This window comes from Sus scrofa, chromosome 17, assembly GCF_000003025.6.
Source record: "Sus scrofa isolate TJ Tabasco breed Duroc chromosome 17, Sscrofa11.1, whole genome shotgun sequence".
NCBI classification, from domain to species: Eukaryota; Metazoa; Chordata; class Mammalia; order Artiodactyla; family Suidae; genus Sus; species Sus scrofa.
Window position 1 is genome coordinate 34,169,178 of NC_010459.5, and position 23,578 is coordinate 34,192,755.

Sequence of the window (23,578 nt, forward strand, 5' to 3'; positions counted from 1 at the left end):
TCTGGGTTGCCAAGTGACAGCAATGTGGATATTCCAAGTTCCCTGGAAACCATCTCCTTGGAAACCGTGAAGACGTGAGTGGAGGATCAGTACCCAGACGGACACTGAGGTGGAATCATTCACCACTGGAATCCTGTTCCTTTGGCCTAACATCAGCCCAACAACACACCTCCTCCAAGAAGCCCTCCATGATTAACACTCCTCAATAGTATCTGGAGCCCAACATTTCCCATTCCCCTTGTCAATGAGGTGTCCAGCGTGTCTGACACCTGGAGGAGATAATTTGAATACAGCTATTAGTTTTCGAAAAGTTTCTTTTTTAATTGTGGTGAAATGCACATAAAACGTAACTATTTTCATGATTTAAAAGTGTAGAGTTCAGTGATATTAAGTATATCCATATGGCGCAATCACCAATATGCATCTTTAGAACTCCTTCCATTTTGCAAAACTGAAACTCTGTACCCATAAAACATTAATGCCCCATTCCCCCCTCCTCCCAGTCCCTGCCAACCACCCCTCTACTTTCTGTCTACGGATTTGACTATCATTTTCTCATTACATCGCCTTTACTTCTTGTGAAAGATCAGTTGACTACATTTATTTGGGTTTCTGTCTAAACTCTCTGTTATGCTCCATTGATGTATTTTCCTGTTCTTTCACCAATACCACACTGTCTTGATTACCGTAGCTTTATAGTAAGTCTCGAAGGTGGGCAATTGTTCTTTTCTTTCAAAATAGTGTTCACGACTCTGGGTTTTTTGCCTCTTCACATAAACTTTAGAATAGGTTTGCGGATATGTTCAAAATAACTTGTTGGGATTTTGATTGGGATTGCATTGAATCTATAGATCAAGTTTGAAAGACTGGACATCTTAACAAGATTCAGCTTTCCTGTCTATGAACACAAACTATCTTTCTATTTGCTTCGTTCTTCTTTGATTTATTTTATCAGGGTTTCATAGTTTGCTTCATATAGGGTTTTTGTCATGTAAGTCTTGAATTGTTTTCTTTTCTTTTCTTTTGGTGGAGTTTTAAGGTTCTCTATATAGTAATATGAAATGTACAATTTGCAAATATCTTTCTCTCATTCTGTAGACTTCTTGTTTACTCTTTTTTTTCCTTCTTCTCCCCTCCCCATAGTGTCAACATGCAGAAATTCCTGGGCCAAGGATCAAACCTGTGCCCCAGAACTGTTCCCCTACGGAGCCATTGGGGAACTCCCTTTTTACTCTGTTGATAGTATCTTTGAATGTACAAAAGTTTTAAATTTTCGTGAAGTACAGTTTGTTTATTTTTTTTCTTTTGTTGCTTGTGCTTTTGTATCAGATCCAGGAAATCATTGAAGTTTTTACCCTGTTGTCTTCTAGGAGTTTTATACGTTTAGGCCTTACTTTCAAGACTTTGGTCCAGTTTGAGTTCATTTTTTGTGTATGGTATGAGATGGAGTCCATCTTCATCCTTCAGCATGTAGATATCCAGTTTTCCCAGCACCATTTGTCGTAAAGACTGTCCTTTCCCTGTAAACGGTCTCGATACCCTTGTCAAAAATCATTTGGCCGCATATGCAAGGGCTTATTTCTGGGCTCTCTATTCCGTTTCTTTGGTCTATATGTCTGTCTTTATGACAGTACTACACTCTCTTCATTACGTAACTTGGTAGTAATTTTTGAACTCGGGAAGTATGCGTCTTCCAGTGGAGCACTGCCCCCGTGCATCCGACAAAACTGTTTTAGGTAACAATCAAGTGATAATCAGTAAACATTTTCCCAACTCATTCTTTTTATTATGAAACAATACTTACGCACAATACAAATCCTCCTTTTTGGTGTCTAGTTCTATGTTTTGACAAACATACACAGTCCTGTAATGACCATACATGCTAGCTATTTTTAGAAAGCAGAGTTTTTTTTTTTTTTGAAAGATCATCTTTGTTGAAGTATAATTTGGGTACAATAAAATCACCAATTTAATTGTCCACTTGAGCGAATTTTGACGAATGTATACACCGGTGTAACCGCCATGACGCTGAAGTATGGAACATTTCCGTGACTCCAAAAAGTTTCCCCACATGCCTTCTGCTGTCGCGCTCTCGAACATCTGGCCCAGGCAACCACTGATCTGCTTTCTGTCTCTACAGATCATTTGGCTCCTCTTAAAATTTCATAAAAAGGAATGTCAGTTAGGGGCCCTGGGAAGCACATGTCAGAATGTGGTTAGCAATGCTAGAGATTTATTGCAGATAAGGCTTGTGAAAGAAAAGGGAGCAGGAACAGTGGTAGGCGTGGAAGATTTCCAGACCATGATGCAGCTCTGAGATCCATGAAAGAAGGAGAGGAAGACATGAGGATGGGACAGGAGGAGCCATAGGCTTGGTGCAGTTCTGAGAAAATCTCAGCTGGCCCCAAATAAGATCCCTGTAGAGTCCCATGTTGGGCAGAAACAGCCAGGCATCCTTCTGGGACCTGTCACTGGGTGAGCTGCTGTGAAGCGTGTTGCACCTCAGCTTTATCCCAAGGTGTTGCCACTGTAGGCTTTTGGAGAACATCGATCCTCATAGCTGGATGGCAACTTCTTTCTTTTTTTTCCTCTTATGTTTTTAGGGCTGCATCCTCAGTCTATGGAGGTTCCCAGGCTAGGGAATTGGAGCTGTAGCCACTGGCCTATGCTACAGCCACTGCAATGCCAGATCCAAGCTGCATCTGTGAGCTTCCATACAGCTCACGCAATGCCAGATCCTTAACCTACTGAGTGAGGCCAGGGACTGAACCCACATCCTCATGGATACTAGCCAGATGTGTTTCCACTGAGCCACAACTGGAACTCCTCAACTTCTTTCTTTTTTTTTTTTTTTTCTGTCTTTTTGCTATTTCTTGGGCCACTCCCACGGCATATGGAGGTTCCCAGGCTAGGGGTCGAATTGGAGCTATAGTCTCCAGCCTATGCCAGAGCCACAGCAACGCAGGATCCAAGCCGCGTCTGCAACCTACACCACAGCTCACGGCAACGCCGGATTGTTAACCCACTGAGCAAGAGCAGGGACCGAACCCGCAACCTCATGGTTCGTAGTCGGATTCGTTAACCACTGTGCCACGACGGGAACTCCCCCAACTTCTTCCTTGAAGAGAGACTAGCACCCCTCCATGGGTGACACATAAAATACACACTCTTGTATCCAGCTCTTTTCACTCATCACTGTGTCTGAGGTTCACCCATATTGTTCTGTGTATCAGTTTCTTTTTATTTCTGAGTAATATTCCACTATGGGACTGTACCATGCTTTATCTTGTTGATGGACATTTGGGTTATTTCCAGTTTGGGGTAATAATGAATAATGCTACTATTAACATTCACGTAAGGTCTTCGTGTGGACATATGTTTTCATTAGTCTTGGGTACGTTCCTAGAGGGGGAATGCCAAGTCACATGGTAGTAGTGTATATTTATAAGAAATTGCCAAATGGGGAAGTTCCCATGGGGCAGGATCCAGCATTGCCATGAGCTGTGGCATGGGCTGACAGCTATAGCTCCAATTCGACCCCTAGCTTGGGAACTTCCATATGCTGCGAGTGCGGCCCTAAAAAGAAAAGAAAGAAAGAAAGAAAGAAAAAGAAACTGTCAAGTGGATTTCTAAGGTGGTTGTACCATATTACACTTCCACAAGCAATGAATGAGAGCCCTAGTTGCTCCACATACAGCAGGAATGGATTTAAAATGAAAAACTGGGGCCTTATAAAAACGATTGGGTGAGTTGGAATGTAAAAACTAGACTGGAAGCAGCTTTCAAAGAGTCTGGAATTTGCAGGAACAGCGGGAAACTACTAGCAATGACCATAGCTACCTTTGTCCTGAGGCTGTGTTCAGGGAAAAGCCTGTAGAGGGTCTGAAAAGCTGAATCCCCAAACTCCAGATGCTGCTGCTGCTGTTGGAAACAGAATAATGTGCCTTGCTGCCTCCCATTGGTTGAATCTAACTTTGAACCCTGGGGGCAAGTACGGCTTCAGGCCCCTGCAATATAGGAGAGAGGTATAGTGTGTGTGTGTGTGTGTGTGTGTGTGTGTGTGTGTGTGTGTGTGTGTGTGTGTAGAACAGGAATGGCATTGAGCCTTTGACAGATAAATTGGCCAAGGAGTACTATGTCATTTAATTCCCATAGCTCTTTAAGGTCAAAACTGTTATGACCTTCGTTTTTAAAATGAGAAAAGGCACAGCAAATTTGTACAACTGATGATCCTAAGTGACAGACACAGACAGGATTTGAATCAGATGCTACTCCTGTGTGCTACACTACTGTAAGGATGCACCTGCTGATACCATTGCAAGGGCTTGTAGGCACCCAAGTTTTGTGTTCCAAGGTCTACACAGGAAAAGGTGAGAAAACTGTGACTAAGTTCTTCAAGCCTCAACTGGAGCCAGGAAAGGCTGAGAATAGGGAAAAAGGTCCAGGCTGGGAACAAAGGAATGGTCTGGGCATGGGCAGCCCCTCCAACCACGGGGACTTGCGGAAGGTCCATGCACAGACAAGGGAAGCCACAAGAGGGCGCCTGGACCCACCCAAATGTCCATCCAGGGCAGCCTGCAGGGTGAGGTGTATATAATCGCCTTCATCCTGATTCTTTCTACCTGGAGGTTCAGGGGAGCCCTAGATTGGGGGGCTGCATAGCAGGCTCTGTCCATGGGGTCTCCGTGCAAGGAAATACCTGCTTTGAGCTCTGGGCATGTTGACCTCGGAGACAGTCCTCAGGGAATCCAGGTCCCGGGGACACTGAGGCTCTGCCCTGCTGTTTCTGTGGCCCTTCCCAACTTCCCTCAGCAGACACCTTCGCATTCATCCCTGCATAGCTTTCGCTCTGATTCTTTCCCCTGCCTGCTACCCTAGCCATATATAGCTCCAACCCCAAAGTCATCGGGTAGTTGCCCCACCTTGATCAAGCAGATGTGATGAGTGACCAGCCTCAACTTGAAAGGCCAGGAGGTTTTGTTGATGCTCCTATAACTAGAACTTTGGTTTTGTGAGCACAGGGATTTGTGTCTGTTTGGTTCACTGCTATACCTCTAGCTCCTAGGCGGTGGCTTATTTACAGAGAAGATGCCCAGTAAATATTTGTTGAATTGAATGAACTAATGAATCCATAGCATGGAAGAGTGTCTAGGTCTTAGAGTCAGGCAACCTGGTTTATATCTCAACCTCATTGCTTGCTCTCTGTGTAACTTTGGGCAAATGACTTATCAAATTGTCAAATAGGGATTATAATGGTATCTCCCTAAGGGCTGCTGGGAGGATTCCTGGAGATGATGTCACCAAAGCACTTCCCATAGTGCCTGACACATGCCAGGAGCTCCTAAGTGGTGGCTCATTATTTGAGATAATGAGGCCTTGGGAAATAGCACTATTTATTGAGGGTTTACCATGTGTCTGGCGTTTGGCTTATGTTGTCTAACTCAATTATCTTAACTACTTCAGGAGAAGTTAAGCAGCTCTGAAAGGTTAAATGATTTGCCCAGGGTTACAAACTGTTGAGAAGAACAGCTTGGGGTTTAAGCCCAGGTCTTGAAGACTGTAGCATGCAAGGTCAGACTTCCTGGGTTCAAGTCCAGGCTGCAACACTTACAAACAGTTTGACCTTGGAAAAGTTTCTCAGTAGAGAGGTGTGGGAAGGGGCAGAGTGAGCCACCACACAGGCCTGGACTGGGTCTTCAGGATTTGCAGGGTCAAAGGCATGGCCAACTGTAATGCTGCAGCCTCACTCCCTTCAGATTGAGCTTCTTGCCAAGGCCTCTGGAAGCTGCTGTTAACCACAGCATCACCCAGCCTCCATCACACACCAGACCATTTCCAAATCTGTCTTTTGGACTCTACTTGGAGCTAGATTCACATTCTAGTCAAGGAAGCTGGAGACACACACACACACACACACACACACACACACACACACACACACACGGAGTTCCAGAAGGAGAAACACTGGCTTTAGCTGCATAAACTTAGCTAAGAACTAAGCTAAGAACTTAGCTAAGTTTCTTAGCCTCCCTGAGCCCTAATATCCTCATCTGTAAACTGAAAGGTAATCAGTAGCATCTAGAATTGTCTAGAAAATACACATGAATGGGCTGAGTCTTGAGCTCTGGGTGTGAACAAGGGAGAACGTGAGAGTCGATTTCCAAGATCATTGCCATACAGATCAGGCATTGATTTCCAAGGTTTGTTAAAAGATAACCTTCAGAAAAAAGTAGAATCTTGACTCTCATGCAAATCTAAAAGTGATACGTTTTAAAGGTTTTATTTTACTCGTTAAATGATGAGAGAACAAGATAGAAGTTATAACTAGCTCAACAGAAAAGTTAAAAAAGCGTGAATTTATATGGAGTCAAGGAAATGAATTACAAACAGAGGAAAAGCTAGTTTTTCCACAAAGGGGAGGGAAGTCAGTTCTACCGGACAAGACAGAGCTTGCACATCCATCAGCTACCTGGAGTTTACAAAGGTGCAAAACAGCTCAGAGACAATATCCAGGGCTAATAGAATCAGGCAGCAAGAGTGTGTTGTGGTTTCCTCAATAGGCCATGTTGGCAGGGAGAGTCCAGGCTTCTTACCCTGGGGAAGCGCAGCACTTCTCAACTTTTTGGGGTTTCAGTTTCCTCCTCTTTATTTTTCTATTTTTTGGCCACCCCACAGCATGGGGAGTTCCTGCGCCAGGGATCATATCTGAGCTGCAGTCGCAACCTAAGCTGCACCTGTGGCAACACCAGATCCTTAACCCACTGTACCAGGCTGGGGATGGAACCTGTGTCCCCATGCTCCCAAGACACCGCTGATCCTGCTGCACCACCATGGGAACTCCAATTTCCTCATCTTTAAAAGGGGTTGCTAATTGTCTTACTTCGCGGGGTTGTTGTGAGGGTGAGAAGAGCTAGGGGAGTAGAGCGCTTAGAATAGGGCCTCACATGGAGCAGGTCATCAGCTCTTTTTAGGGCTCCAGAGCCATTCTTAGGAGGACTCACCACCTGCCGAGGGACCGTGCAGGTCAAGCCCCTTGCAGTTTGTGTGTGCTGCCTAATGGCACCCTGCTCACAACCCAATACAAGAGAGACTGTTTTAAGCTTTGTTTAGGGAATGGAGGCTCACAGAGGGGATGGCACTTGCCCAAAGCCACTCTGAAATTAAGTGAAGACTGGGTTAAAATCCAGGTTGGGGGAGTTCCCATCGTGGCTCAGTGGTTAACGAATTCGACTAATATCCATGAGGATGCGGGTTCAATCCCTGTCCTCGCTCAATGGGTTAAGGATCCGGCATTGCTGTGAGCTGTGGTGTAGGTCACAGACACAGCTGGGATTCTGTGTTGCTATGACTGTGGCATAGGTTAGTGGCTACAGCTGCCATTCGACCCCTAGCCTGGGAACCTCCATATGCCATGGGTGTGGCCCTCAAAAGACAAAAGACAAACAAACAAAAACCCAACCCAGGTTGGTCTGGTCTAGCCAGCCCTGGGATTTTGTTGACTGTCTGTGTGACCCAGGGCGGGTGTCCTTTCTCATTGGCCTCAGTCTCCCCGCCTCTCCAGGGGGGCTGCTCAGCTGACCTCAACGTGACATCTTCTCACATTCCCTCCACTCTGTGGGGTGCACCATGGCTGCTGAGATGGCCAGGCTAGGGCAACTCTGGGAATGGCCTGGTGGGCAGGTGGCATGGGTGTGGTGGGTCAGGGAGACTGGCTGCCAGGGTCATGGCAGGGATGAGGTCCAGCCTCCAGCCGCAAGCATCAGCCTGTCCAGAACTTCCATAGTTTCCACCTTGCTCATGAGGCCTGGTGGAAAGGGCTGGCTCTGGGTGGACATTAACAAGGAAAAAAGAAAAGATATTTCCCAATCACCGGGTTAGACCCCAGGTTGGCAAGAATGGGAAAGATGGGCACAGGCCAGCTCCATCTGAATAAGTGTTTTCCCTCTCCCTATCCATGTGTGTCATCCCGCACACATCTGCCATTCTTAGAGCATCCTGTGCCAAGTGCAGCCACAAGGCAGGTTGTCCTGCTCCATGTCATGGCCTCTAAGCACCCAAATCTATGCCAAGTCCTTTTTTTTTTTTTTAATGGCTATACTTGTGGCATGTGGAACTTCCCAGGCAAGGGGTCAAATTGGAGCTACAGCTGCCAGCTTACACCACAGCCACAGCAACACCAGATCCAAGCCACATCTGTGACATACACCATGAGTTCATGGCAATGCTGGATACTTAATCTACCGAGGGAGGCCAGGGATTGAACCTGTATCCTCATGGATACTAGTCGAGTTCTTAACCTGCTGAGCCATAATGAGGACTCCCTATGCCAAGTCCTTTTGTAGGGCTAAGGGAGGGGCCTTTGTCTTTGGACAATGATTCAGCTGTCAAGTCTTCATCAAGGGCTGTAATGCTTAGAAATGCTTAGTTTGCAAAGGAAGGAAAACTCAAATTCGTGTAGCAAAAAAAAAAAGAAAAAAAAAGCAATTTCTTGGCTTATGTAACAAATGGTCCGTTCTAAGGAAAAAAGTAAAATGTGGAAGGAAAGTGGGGCTAAGAGTAAGGTAGGAATATTTAAACTAGAGAGGACAGGGAAGGTCTCAGAGACAATGGACATTTGAGCACAGTCCTGAGGGAGGTGAGGAAGTGAGCCAGGTGGATGTCCCAGACAGATGGAACAGCAAGCACAAAGGCCCTGAGGTGGGAGTGTGCCTAGAGCTCAGGGAGGGAGGGGGGAGGTGGGAGATGAGGTCAGAGATGTCACCTAAAGTCAAATATTGGGGAAAGACTTGGAAATTTTTTAGGAAAGAAAGTTCTTTATCCCATGGCCTAACATAAGGATCAGGTTCCTATAAGCTCTGGTGGGAAATGCAGTTGAGGTAGGGAAGAAAATGGGGGCGAAGAAAATGAAGCAAGGACCACCCCTTCCACGCTTGGCCCTCCTTGGCCTTGGGAGAACCAGACCAGGTACTAGAAGGGAAATCAGTGGCCTGAACTCCATGGCACAGTGTATAAGGGACTCTATCATTAGTGACAACCCCAGAAGGCAAAAACCTCCTCTGGAGTCACCTAAAGCCCCTGGGGAAACTAGGTTGGGCCAGAGAAGTCTGTGACAGCTGTCACCCACTCTCTATACAGGAGCATCCAGGCCTGCCCCCAATTCAGAGGTCATAACTTCATGTGAGGGTGTCTGGTGGGCTCTCCAGGCTGGGGGAACACTCAAAATCTTGAGAGAGACTAGGGGATAATCAGCTAATTGCTTCATTTCTATATGGTGAAACTGAGGTACACAGAGAGAAACTGATGCACCCGAAGGTCGCACAATGGAATAGAGGCAAAGCTGGGACTTGAATTCAGAATTCTTGACTCTACAGAGTCAGTGTTCCTTCTCAATCCTGGGGGGACAAAAGAGCCTGGTGAGCCATCCAGCCCCAGAGTTAACTTCTGCATTTGAATCCTGGAGCCACCAGTTGTCTATGTGGCCTAGGTTAGTCACTGTATCTCTCTGTGTCTCAGATTCCTCATTTGTAAAATGTAGGTAATGATAATAATACCTGCCTCATGGGATTGTGGAAAAAAAAGGTGATATCTGCAAATGTTTTAGAAAAACGAAAATGGTAGAATAGGACTTTCACAAATTTTCTTCTTTAAAAGCAGTGACAAAATGGGAAAAGTTGTCAGAATCATTTTTTTCCCCAGAATTCTTGAAACTTCTTGTAGCAATCAAAGAAGAATTTATTCAAGAAAAAGGGCTAAACCTTGGTAAGAACATTTGTGGCATTTTAACCTGCCCTATTCCCACCCACAACTCTATGGCAGACTTGAAGTCCAGCAGCCCAGCAGCCACCAGAGGGAACTGAATAAGGTTGGACCACTTTCAAAACTTTTCTTCCCGACTACTGCCATTAGCTGGCCTGTCTGGTGTTTCCCTGGAAGGCTCTACTTCAAGACTGTCTTTATTCGAACTGAGTAGGAGTTCATCCAGCACAAAAAGCCTTTTTCTTGGAGGCATTTGTGAAAACACACAGAGGCAATTGTTTAGCTTTGGGGCTACCTGCAGTGGTGGATAATATTTGGGGGAAAACAATCAGCTAACCAAAAGTCTTTAAAGGAAAAGCTAGGGAATGAGGTGCCCAGAATGGCTGTGAAAAGCTCCAACATAGTCCTGGGAATCTAAAAGGCTATGTGCATGTGTAGCACTGTGTGTATCCCCAGAGCTATACAAATGGAAAGATCTGAGAAGCGCCTAAGCTTTTATCTCTTTTAAGGCTAACCTTAAGGCTCTGCATGAGCAGGAAGAGAAGGCTAAGGCAGAGTTAGCCTGACTGAGTGTTGAGTGTCCCAACGTGCACAGAGCACCTCTACAAAGACTGGGAGACTTACCAGTTCCAGGAATTTAAGGAAATCTCTGTCCAACCATTTGCTGACAAGTAAAGTAACTTAACAGAGATTTCAGTGCCACACAAAGAAGAACATAGATTTTGTAGAACTAGTTTAGAAAAGTTATCAAATAACAACAAAAGCAGCAACAATAACAAACCCTGGAGATGAGGAAGAATCTGATTTCCAGAGTCACTACATGATATTATGTAAAATGTCCATTTTCAACAGCAAAAATTATGAGTCATGAAAAGAAAGAAGAAACTATGCTCCCTGCATAAGAGAAAAGCAATCCATAGAAACTGTCCCTGAGGAATCCAGGATGTTAGACTTGGAAGAAAAAGACTTTAAGTATGTCATTTTAAATACATTCAAAGAACTAAAGGAAGCCATGTCTAAAGAAGGAAAAGAAAGTGAGAATGATGTCTTACCAAACAGAGAATTACAATAGAGACAGAAATTATATAAAAGGAACCAAATGGAAATTTTGGAGTTGAAAAGTACAATAGCTAAAATGAAAAATTCACTAGAGTGACTCAGCAAATTGCATCAAGCAGGAAAAAATCAGTGAATTTAGAGTTAGGTCAACCAGTATTAAAAGAAGAAATGGAAGAAAAATGAATAGAGCTTCAAAGATTTGTGGGACACCATCAACCATAACATTGTACCCATAATGAGAGTCCAAGAAAGAAAGGATAGAGTCAGAGGATTTGAAGAAATAATGTCTGATGAAAAACATTAATCTACATACCCAAGGAGCTAAACGAACTCCAAGTAGGACAAACTCCAAGAGCCACACCTAGACACACCATAATGAAACTATTGAAAGTCAAAGACAAAGAAAGAATCTTGAAAACAGCAAGAGAGAAGTGCCTCCGCCAGTACAAGTGATTCTTAATAAGATAAATAGCTGCTTTCTCATTAGAAACCACAGGCTGGGAGTTCCCACTGTGGCTCAGTGGGTTACAAACCAGACTAGTATCCATAAGGATGAAGGTTCGATCCTTGGCCTTGCTCAGTGGGTTAAGGATCTGGCGTTGCCATGAGCTGTGATGTAGGTTGCAGACATGGTTCAGATCCCACGTTGCTGTGGCTGTGCTGTAGGTTGGCAGCTGCAGCAGATTAGACCCCTAGTCTGGGAACTTCCATATGCCACAGGTGCGGCCCTTAAAAATAAAAAAAGAAAAGAAAGAAAGAAACCACAAGGCCAGAAGGCTGTGAGATGACATATTCAAAGCACTTAAAAAAAGAAAGAAAAATTACAACATTTTCAGAAAAATAAAAACTGAGATTATTTGTTGTTAGCAAACTTGCCCTTCAAGAAATAGTTGTACACTGAAAACTATAAGAAAGAAATTAAAGAAGATCTAAATAAATGGAAAGATATCCTGTGTTCATATATTATAAGATAGGGTGATATTGGCAATACTGACCAAACTGATCCACAGACTAGTTACAATCCCCTTTCAAAATTCTAGCTGCTAATTTTGAAGATATTGATAAATCGATCCTAAATTTCGTTTGGAAATGCCAGGGACCCCAAATAGTCAAGACAATCTTAAAAAGAAGGCTAATATTGGAGGACCCATACTTCCCTTTTTCAAAATTTACTACAGTTCTACAACAATTAACATTAGCATTGGATAGATGTATACATCACCAGAATAGAACTGGGAGTCCAAAAATAAATCCGCACAGGTATGGACAATTGATTTTCATTTTTTAAAGTTTTATTGAAGTATAGTTTGTTTACAACATTGTGATAATTTCTGCTGTACATCAAAGTGATTCAGTTATACATGGACACACACCTATTCTTTTTTTTTTTTTTTTTTGTCTTTTTGCCCTTTCTAGGGCCGCTTCTGGCATTGGGGTTCCCGTCGTGGCACAGCAGAAATGAATCTGACTAGGAACCACGAGGCTGTGGTTCAATCCCTGACCTTGCTTAGTGGGTTAAGGATCCGGCGTTGCCATGAGCTGTGGTGTAGGTTGCAGATGTGGCTGAGATCTGGTGTTGCTGTGGCTCTGGTGTAAGCTTGTGGCTACAGCTCCAATTAGACCCCTAGCTTGGGGACCTCCACATGCCACAGGAGTGGCCCTAGAAAAGGCAAAAAGACAAAAAAAAAAAAAGTGCAAAGGATTTGAATAGACATTTTTCAATAGAAGATACACAAACGGCCCATAAAGCCAGGAAAAGATGCTCAATGCCATTAAGCATTAGGGCACTGCAAATCAAAACCACCGTGGGCTAGTGCTTCGCATCCCCTACGATGGGTAAGATAAAGAAAAGGTGGACAATCCTAACCATTGGCAAGAATGTGGAGAAACTGGAAATCTCCTATGTTGCTGGTGGAAATGCACAGCGATGCAGCTCCTTTGGAAAATGATTTGACAGTTCTTCAAAAAGTTCAGTGTAGAGTTCTCATAAATCCCATGAATTCCTGGATATATTCTCAAGATAACTGAAAACATATTGCACTGATAACTTGAATGTGAATGTCCACAGCAGTATCGTTCATAATAACCCAAATATCCATCTACTGATAAATGGATAAACAAATGTGTTGGATTCATACCCTAGTATATTATTCAGTCACCCGAGAATGAAATACGGACACATGTGCTACAACATGGATGAACCTACCTTGAGAACGCTGGGCCAAGTGAAAGGAGCCAGTTTGAAAAGGCCACTTATTGTGTGATTCTATTTATATGAAATGCCCAGAATAGTCAAGTCCTTGGAAACAGAAAGTAAATTTGTGGTTGCCAGGGGCTGGGAAGAGAGGGACTGGAGAATGACTGCTAATGGGGTTTCTTTTCCTTTTTTTGAAAGAGACTGTATTTTTAGAGCAATTTTAGGTTTATAGCAAAATTAAACAGAAGGTACAGACATTTCCCACGTACCCTATTCCGCTACAAACGCACAGCCCTCCCCCTGCATCACTAACATCCACGCAAATATTACAGTTAAAGAACCTACACTGACACTTCATTATCACCCAAAGGCCATAGCTTACATGAGGGTCACCCTTGGTGGACAGTTGCTTTTCCTTCTTCTTCTTTTTTTTTTTTTTTTTTTGTCTTTTAGGGCCGCACCCACGGCATATGGAAGGAAGTTCCCAGGCTAGGGGTTGAATCAGAGCTGTAGCTGCCAGCCTCCGCCACGGCCACAGCAACACCAGATCTGAGCTGCATCTGTGACCCACACTGCACAGTTCACAGCAATGGTGGATCCTCCACACGTGAGCAAGACCAGGGGTGGAACCCGCATCCTCATGAATAATAGTTGGGTTCATTACCGCTGAGCCACAACGGGAACTCTAGAGGGTTTCTTTTTGGGGTGATTAAAATATTCTGGAATTAGATAGTGGCAGTGATTATTACAAACCACTGGATTGTATACGTTAGAACAGGTGAATTTTATGGTACGGGAAGTATCTCTCAATAAAAAGAAGGTTTAGAATAGTGCCAGATACAGGATAAGATCCTTAAATATTAACAGTTATTATCAAAAGTTTTTTTTTTTTACCAGGCTTAGTGGGGTGGGGGAATAAATTAACTATAATTTGTCTTATATTGACCTCTACTTATTAGAGAAGAAAAAGCAGGGGGAAAAGAAGCAGAATAAGAATGACTCTCAAGTCTATGCAGCCCTTTTATCTTTTTTTTGCCTTTTCTAGGGCCGCTCCTGCGGCATATGGAGGTTCCCAGGCTAGGGGTTCAATCAGAGCTGTAGCCACCGGCCTACGCCAGGGTCACAGCAACGCCAGATCCGAACTGCATCTTCGACCCACACTACAGCTCATGGTAACGCCGGATCGTCAACCCACTGAGCAAGGCCAGGGATTGAACCCGCAACCTCATCGTTCCTAGTCGGATTCGCCAACCACTGCGCCACAACGGGAACTCCCATGCAGCCCTTTTAGTTTACAAAGCATTCGCAAATCTTTTTCCCGAGAAGGTGTTCCACCCATGACAAGGCACTTAGGAAGCTTGGCCATCACTGTGATTATTTATTCATCATTTCACTATTTTTGTCTCTTTTGTCTCTTCCTAGGTGAGCAGATATTTTGTCTAATTCATCTGGTACTTCCCATTTATGCAGTAGGTACTCAATACCTATTTGGTGAGTGAATGGCTAAATGGCTGAATGAATGAATGGATGAATGAATGCCCCCATGGTCTCACTTGAACTCAAAACACTGTAAGGATAGACTAGATTTTTTAGCTCCACAGAGTTAGGAAACAGAGGCCCAGTGAGGACAGGTGATAAGCCTGAAACAGCTCTGCTCTGCCAAGGTATAGGGACATGTAAATTCCCCTCCCTCTGCCCTCAGGGGTCCTTCCTCTGGCCAAGGAGGTTTCTTTTCCAACTGATGGAGTGTGAGACAACACTTGCCAAGTTCTCAGCCCCTCCAGGGATCCCAACGGAGTTATTCCTGATAATGTGTCCCCTTGGGGGCTTGTGACTGTCCTGTCCTCCATTACTGACCTGAAATTCCATTTTCTCATCTCTAAAATAGGTAATTACATGTTCATGTTTGTTCAGTATTGCAATGATGTCAGTTCTCCCTGATTTGATCTACAAATTCAATGCAATCTTAAAATCTCAAGAATTTTCTTTCTTTTCTTCTTCCTTCTTTCTTCCTTTCTTTCTCTCTTTCCTTCCTCCCTCCCTTCTTTCCATTCTCTCTCTTTCTTTTTCTTTCTTTTATTTATGAAAAAAGTCAAGGTGATTCTAAAATTTACATGAAAATCCAAAATATCTGAGAGTTACCACTAAAATCTTGAGGAAGAAAGTTAGGAAAATTTGCTCTGACAGATATCAGGACATATTATTAAATGAGTAATTAAGGTAATGTAGTGTTAGCAAAAGACACCCATGGAATGGATGGAGAGGCTGGAATTAGACCCAAATGTTTGTGATACTTGATTTAGGACAAAACTGATAGTATAGTACAGTGAGGAAAGGATACACTTTCCCCTAAACGGTGTTGGGACAACTGGAGGTCCAGTTGGGGGAAAAGTGATTTTTTTTTTTTTTTTTTTGGTCTGTTTGCCTTTTCTAGGGCCGCTCCCATGGCACATGGCGGTTCCCAGGCTAGGGGTCTAATCAGAGCTGCAGCTGCTGGCCTACACCAGAGCCACATCCAACTCGGGATCTGAGCCGCGTCTGTGACCTACACCATGGCTCACAGCAATGCCAGATCCTTAACCCACTGAGCAAGGCCAGGGATCAAACCTGCAACTTCATGGTTCCTGGTCAGATTCCTTAACCACTGTGCCACAATGGGAACTCCGTGAATCTTTAATTCTCTACCTCACATACGCAAAGAAGAAAATCCAGGTGCTTATGAAATTAAATCTGAAAGTTAAATGTGAAAATGAAAAAATAAATGTGAAAATTAAAACTAAATAAGACAATAGGTAGGGAGTTCCCGCTATGGTGCAGCAGAAACAAATCCAACTACTATCCATGAGGATGTGGGTTTGATCCCTGGCCTTGCTCAGTGGGTTGGGGATCTGGTGTTGTGGTGAATTGTGTAGGTCACAGATGTGGCTCAGATAACCATGTTGCTGTAGCTGTGGCTTAGGCCAGCAGCTGTAGCTCCAACTGGACACCTAGCCTACTTCCATATGCCGTGGGTGCGGCCCTTAAAAAAAAAGGAAAAAAAAAAAACCCCAATAGGTAAATATCTTCATGACCTTGGGTTAGGCAAAGATTCCTTAAATTGCGCAGAAAAACACTAACCATAAAGGAAAAGAATTGAATTTATTAAAATTCATAATGTCTGTTCATCCAAAGACACGACTGATGTAGTAAAAAGGTAAGCCGCAGAGGAAAAGAAAGTATTTGTTGTATGAACAACCCATAAAGGACTTGTTAACCAGAACATGTGAAGAGTGCCTCCATGCATTAAGATCTATACAACCCAACGTAAAAAATGACAACACACACAGACAAGCATTTCACAAGAGAATATTCAAGTGGTGAATAAGGCATAAGAAAAGATACTCAAGCTCACTGGTTATCAGGGAAATGAATTTTTCAGTCTCAATGAGATACACACTCATTAGAATGGCTGAAAAGGAAATGTCTGACATTACCAAGTACAGGCATGGATGTAGAGCAACTGAAATTTTTATGCATCTTGGAAAACCGATAGCGCCCAGTAAGCCAAATGTGTGCACCCTCTATGGCCAGCAATTCCACTCCCAGGTTTATACCCAATAGAAGTTTATTCAAAGAAGCACCAGAAGAGACATAAAAAGTATTCATGGAAGTATTATCTGTAGTAGCCCCAAACTGGAAATAATTTAAATGTCCATTGCCTGAGGAATGAATGAGTAAAGTAGGGTATATTATATTTATATAGTAGAAAAACAAAGAACTATAAAAATAGTTTTTACTTCATGAGACAAGATGGATGAATCGCACAATCATAATTTTGAGTGAAAGAAGACAGACACAATAGATGCATACTGCATATTTCCAGGCACGTCAGATCCCAAACCAGACAACGCTAATCCATGGTGTTAGCAGTTATGCTGAGGGATACTCTTTGGAGCAGGAAAAGGGACACGGCTGCGACAGAGCATGGGGGATGACAGTTATGTGGTGTGTTCACTTTGTATGTGTCACACTGCTGGGTGTTTTTGAATACAATGGTTTATTTTCAAAAGTGGCTGTAGTGATAGGAGTCCCTGATATTGTAAAGAAAAAAAATAATATTATTAACAATAACAATTGAACGAGACTATTGAGCTCTATTTAAGTCAGGCGGCTGAATAAATGGCTTGTGGAAATCTAACAAGAATTAAAATACTGAAATATTTCCCCTTTCCCTTTCCTTATATGGAAGCTCCCACCGGCAGCCAGAGGCATCCATTTGCCTTCCTGGGATCAGGATTGTTACAGCAGGAGCTCAAGGGAAAAAGCTGATGTCCAGCCTCAGACCTTCAGATCCGAAGTTGATGTCCAGCCTCAGGATTTCTGAGTCCTTCTCAAGGAAATGGTCATGAAAACCTGAGTTATTTAGTGAGTAACAAGTTTTCTCAATTCCTAGGGTCTCATTAATACATGAAGAGCCTGATCTTGACCTGATGGGCAGGAAGATGGGTCTTGACCATTAGCCACAGGTAGAAAAACATCTGAGTCAAGGTGTTTAGGGATGTCCCTTTTGCCCAGGAAGAATGACTGGGGAAGGGAGAGAGAAGTCAGTGAGAAGGAGGTAGAGAGAGGAAGCAAGTTTCCTGGGAGCTTCCTTTATTCACACACACACACACACACACACACACACACACACTGTGCACAGCAAGGTGGGCTGCTATCAAATGTCCAGAGAGACAAGGAGATCAGTTAGAGAAAGGACTCCATCGTTGCCATGGTAAAGTCTAACCACACGCACGCACACTCTTGCTTCATCCTCATATTGAGCTTGTTAGGTAGACACTATTATCAACCCATTGATCACACGTGGAAACCAAGGTAGAGGGAACAATGTGCTTACCTGAGGTCGGGACTACGGAACGTCGCTCTTGTGTGTGATGCTGCACTGTTCCTAAAACACTGAATGTAGCACCTTATATGTTAAAAGGAATTATTGTTGCCGTCTTCCCAGTGCTTCTTCCCAAATAAATTGTAGAGGATGGTACAATTAGTAAGAAGACATGGTACGTATACACAGTGAAACACTACTCAGCCATAAAAAAGAATGAAATAATGCCATTTGCAGCAACATGGATGCAACCAGAGATTCTCATACTAAGTGAAGTAAGTCAGAGAGAAAAAGACAAATACCATATGATATCACTTATGTGTGGAATCTAAAATATGGCACAAATGAACCTACCTGTAGAATAGAAAGAGACTCACGGCCATAGAGAACAAACGTGGGGTTGCCGAGAGGGTCGAGGGAAGAAGTGGAATGGATGGGGAGTTTGGGGTTGGTAAATGCAAACTATTGCATTTAGAATGGATAAGCAGTGAGGTCCTACTGACAGGGAACTATGTCCAGTCTCTTGGGAAAGACCATGATGGAAGATAATATGAGAAAAAGAATGTATACATGTGTATTTATGACTGGGTCACTATACTGTATAGCAGAAATTGACTCAACACTGTAAATCAACTATACTCTAATAAAAAGTAAATTTAATTAAAAAAAGAAATCAGGGGAGTTCACATTGTAGCTCAGTGGTAATGATCCTGACTAGTATCCATGAGGATGCAGGTTTGATCCCTGGCCTTGCTCAGCGGGTTAAGGACCCAGCATTGCTCTGAGCTGTGGTGTCGTTTGCAGACACGGCTCAGATCCTGTGTTGCTGTGGCTGTGGCTGTGGCCCACAGCTGCAGCTCTGATTCGACCCCTAGCCCGGGAACTTCCCTATGCTGCAGGTGTGGCCCTAAAATGCCCAAAAAAAAAAAAAAAAAAAAGAGAGAGAGAGAGACAGAAAGAAAGAAAAGATAAAAGGAAATCAGGGGATTCTCCAAAAAGACCTAATTCTGCCACCAGTTAATTAAAAGCCCTTCAGTGAAGGGACAACCCCTCTGCTGGTCACCCAGCCCTTCCTGCCCACTCTCCTGTCTGCTCCTTGCATGAAGCTTGCAGATATGGTGGATTAGGGGGTGTCAGCCCCACCCTGCCTTGGAGAAAAGGAAACTGGGAGACTCAAGCTGCTTGCCACAGGGTGCTTAGCAGGCTCAGTAAGTAGGTGTGTGAGTATATAAAGTCAGTAAGAAGGTGTGAGATACAGTCACGGCTCCTCTCTGGGCCCAATGTCTTCAGCTGTAAAATGGACAGAAAGGCACTTAGGTTGGACTTACTCTTAAGTCCAACTCTTACACCTGGCTTGATGTTTCTGGAGTGCGAGAGAGAAAGAGAAAGAGAAGAGGGAAAGAAAGGGAGAGGAAGAAAGGAGGACGAGCTCCAGAGTGTTAAAGGGGTAGCTTAGATTTCAGCTTTTATTTTTGTAGGTTGTAATGAGAAAAGATTCAAACCAGATGTTGTCCTGGTGACTTGCAGTAGCTGAGCGTGGGGCTGGGCTGTGATAATACCGCATGAGCTTGAAGCAATCTATCCATTAGCCGCCCCAATCAGAGTGAAGCAGTTAGCATTTGCAAGGAACCGTGTCCCCCACCCTTGAGTTCAGTGTTTGGAAAGATCCTCGGACCCCAACGGGGCGTCTTCACTCTTCTGGGAAGGGCCTATTCTTCAGAGATTGTCCAGCCCCTTCTCCCACTCACACCTCTGGGGAGAGCCTCACTCATGAGGCCAGGCTGGGACCCAGTGGCTCCCCTGGCAGCACATTCGAGGCAGGACGGGGAGGCAAGAGGAGCAGCGCAGAAGAGCCAGGCTCTGCGGGGGCCCATGGAGACCGGCCCAACAGCCCACAGGATCACAGGCCACATGGTTATTACTTTTTAATTAAAATGGCGTCTTTCCCCCTTATTACAAAAGCCATGTCTGTTTATTTTAGCAAAATTAGACAGGCCAGACCAGGAAAAAGGAAAAATTAAAAACGACCCATGACCCAGAGAGAGACATTATTAATGCCCTGGTATATGCAGGGGTCACAAACCAAAGGCACAGGGGGCCAGGCCTGTAAATGTGAATTGGATGGTATTAAAATTCATAAATATGTGTGCATCAAATGGTATTAAAATTCATAAAAATGTGTGAGGATGATGAATTAATTTACATGAAAATTAATATAAATATGTGAATTGTGATATTAAAGGTGTCAGGAATGTTTGAATCTGTGCAATAATTGAGAGTATGCAGTGGTATATAAAGATATGCAAATGCTGAAGAGATTTTTATTTTATTTTATTTTATTATTTTTATTTTTATTTTTTATCTTTTTGCCATTTCTTGGGCTGCTCCCACGGCATTTGGAGGTTCCCAGGCTAGGGGTCGAATCGGAGTTGTAGCCGCCGGCCTACGCCAGAGCCACAGCAACATGGGATCCGAGCCGAGTCTGTGACCTACATCACATCTCACGGCAACACCGGATCCTTAACCCACTGAGCAAGGCTAGGGATCGAACCGACACCTTCATGGTTCCTACGTGGATTTGTTAACCACTGAGCCATGAAAGGAACTCCTGAAGAGATTTTAAATATTGACTGAGACTCTGGGGGGTGGGGGGTCACCGGTTTGAAACCCTGCTATGTATCTTTCTAGATTTCTCTCTCTCTGTCTCAAATACATATATATGTATATGAAAATATACACATAGACACATACATACATGCACACAGAAAAATACACATACCTCCATATACATCCAGCAGGATTTCATATGGATGCTCAAGATAATATTCAGACAAAATTGGAAGCCCTTGGGTTGAAGGATGATTAAGGGCTGCTACTTCCACCCTTTTTGCCACCTTCTCACCCCAACAGTAGCTCCTAAATTACTCTGGGCAACACAGGGATCTGGTTTGAAAACCAGTCACCTAATCCAGTGGTTCTTAGTCTTCAGCTTTTCATGGGCCAGTAAGTTTCACCTTCCACATTAGGAGGGACTAGTCTTAGGTTGTCAACTTTCTTTCCACCACGTGTGGCAGGCATGGTTAAGCTGCCTTCTCAACAGCCATTTCCTATCATCCTAGGAAATGGCTTGGTTTTGTTTAGGGGGCTTTGTACCCTGACCTGGGAAATTAATCATCATTAGTAAACCTGACATGGAAATTCCACTTCCTTTTGCCAGATGCTTGATGTCTTAGACCCCCTTGCAGCTAAGGGTGGTCTTGTGACGTAATGTAGCCAGTGAAACATAGAAGTTGGTCTGCGGAGTTCCCATAGTGGCTCAGCAGAAACAAATCTGATTAATATCCATGAGGACGCAGGTTCGATCCCTGGCCTTGCTCAGTGGGTTAAGGATCTGGGATTGCTGTGAGCTGTGGTATAGGTCGCAGATGCGGCTCAGGTCTGGCATTGCCGTGGCTATGGCATAGGCCAGCGGCTATAGCTCTGATTTTTCCTGCCACTGGAAGGCCTTTTCCCTCTTTCTAGCTAACTGGCACTCATCTTTCAAAATTCAGCTCGCACATCGCTGCTACCAGGAAGCCTCCTTGACTGCCTCTGCTTGGACCAAGGACTATGCTTGCCCCCGCCCTCCACCCCAATACTTTCTCCCTATAATGTCCTGGTCACACACTGTAGCAACAGCCTGTCCACTTGTCTTAGTTCCCATCAGATGGTTGGGTCCTTAGAGGAAGAGAGAGCCAGAGAGAGACAACCCCCTTTGGTGGGGAGCTCTGTCCTCCTCCTGCTCTCTGTGCAGAGAAACTCTGCCCTCCCTTCAATCCTTGCTCAAAGACCTTGACAACCCTGCCCGCCTATCCGTCTTCCTAAGTGGCCTCAGAACCCCACTGGCCCCTGGGTACCTGGCTCATTTGACCTGCTCCTGTGGAGACAGTTGCCAGAGAGCAAGACCTAGAATCATGCCTGGGTTTTATCACTGTCTCAGTCCACTCAGGCTGCTGAAAAAAAACACCATAAATTGGGGAGTTCCCGTCGTGGCACAGTGGTTAACAAATCCAACTAGGAACCATGAGGTTGCCAGTTCGATCCCTGGCCTTGCTCAGTGGGTTAAGGATCCAGCAATGCCGTGAGCTGTGGTGTAGGTCAAAGATGCAGCTCAGATCCTGCGTTGTTGTGGCTCTGGCATAGGTCGGCGGCTACAGCTCCGATTAGACCCCTAGCCTGGGAACCTCCATATGCTGCGGCAATGGCCCTAGAAAAGGCAAGAAGACAAAACAAAAACCAAAAACCAAACAAACAAAAAAAACACCATAAGCTGGGTGGCTTACAAACAACAGTTATTTCTCACAGTTCTAGAAGTCCAAGATCAAGGTACTGGCAGATCTGGTGTCTGGTGAAGTCCCTTTTCTTTGTTTGTGGACAGATGCCTTCTTGCTGTTCCCTCACATGGCTGGGCAGGGGTGTGCCTCTGGTCTCTGCCTTTTCTTATTATTCCCCCTATGGGGGTTCCGCCAACTTGACCTCCTCCAAACCTAACTACCATCCAAAGGCCCCACCTCCAAATATTATCCTCTAGGGATTAGGGCTTCAACACGTAAATTTTGGAGGGAAATAAACATTCAGTGCGTGTGCTGTTGAGCTGTGTGACCACAGGCACAGCCTTCTCCTCTAGGAGTCTGATCGCCCCTTTTGTGCAAGGAAGCGATTAGAAAGGAATTTTTCAATCAGCCAGGAAACTCTAATGAAAGATTTATGATTTTTGACTCTATCCTGCTTTAACCCTAAACATTCTCCTTTCTTCTGGTACACGCCCCGGTTTCATCTTTTTCCAGTCCTGGAGGGCTGGGGATAGGGCATGGGACTCAAGCCAGTCTGACCGAGGCAGGCCCTGGGCACAGCGATTGGTAATGGTAATGCATGAGGACATGTGACCTGAGAGCCAGTTAGAGTGGATCTCAAAACTGCCGCTGGGGAGTTCCTGTTGTGGTGCAGCGGAAACGAATCCCACTAAGAACCATGAGGTTGCGGGTTCAATCCCTGGTCTCGCCCAGTGGGTTAAGGATCTGGCGTTGCCGTGAGCTGTGGTGTAGGTTGCAGACGCAGCTCGGATCTGGTGTTGCTGTGGCTCTGGCGTAGGCCTGCAACTACAGCTCTGATTTGACCCCTAGCCTGGGAACCTCCATAGGCTGCAGGTATGGCCCTAAACAAACAAACAAACAAAAAACTGCTTCTGGGGTTGCTGGAGGACTGTCACTGTTTTTGCAGCTTTAGAATCCAAAGCTGGAGCTGCCTAGGTTGCTAGAGAATGGGAATCACATAGATGGATTGAGAGAGGCAAGATTCTGATGACATCGCTCGAACCTTTGTATCCAGCCTCATGGATTATTTGATTCTCTCTTCTCTCCCGCCCCCCCACCTTTCTCCCTTCCCTTCTTTATTTCTCTGCCCTCTGTCTCTCCTCCCCCACCTCCCCAGGTCCTGTGCCCCTTGCTCCCACTGCAGCCCCATATATGTCCATATATGCAGAGGTTTCAGGCTCAGGTCTGTCCCAGGTTGTGCAGTGGCCCAGCTGCAACCTGACCCCAGTAGGGTGGGAACTGGGTCCCCAGAGGGCTGTGAGGCACAGACTGCAGAGGGCACATGGGGAAGGGGCAGAGAAACTGGGCAGTGTGTTCCTAGCACCATCCAGAGGGAGTTCCTCTGTTCTG

At 44.6% G+C, this 23,578-nt stretch overlaps 1 long non-coding RNA gene across 1 annotated transcript in view; it reads left to right on the forward strand.

Moving 5' to 3' along the window:
* The window catches only part of LOC102164496, a 40,518-nt gene that overhangs the window by 4,377 nt on the left and 12,563 nt on the right, over positions 1-23,578 (forward strand). The window contains exon 2 of the long non-coding RNA XR_001302079.2: positions 17,241-17,416. This is a non-coding gene — a long non-coding RNA (uncharacterized LOC102164496). The remainder of the gene's footprint in view (positions 1-17,240; positions 17,417-23,578) is intronic.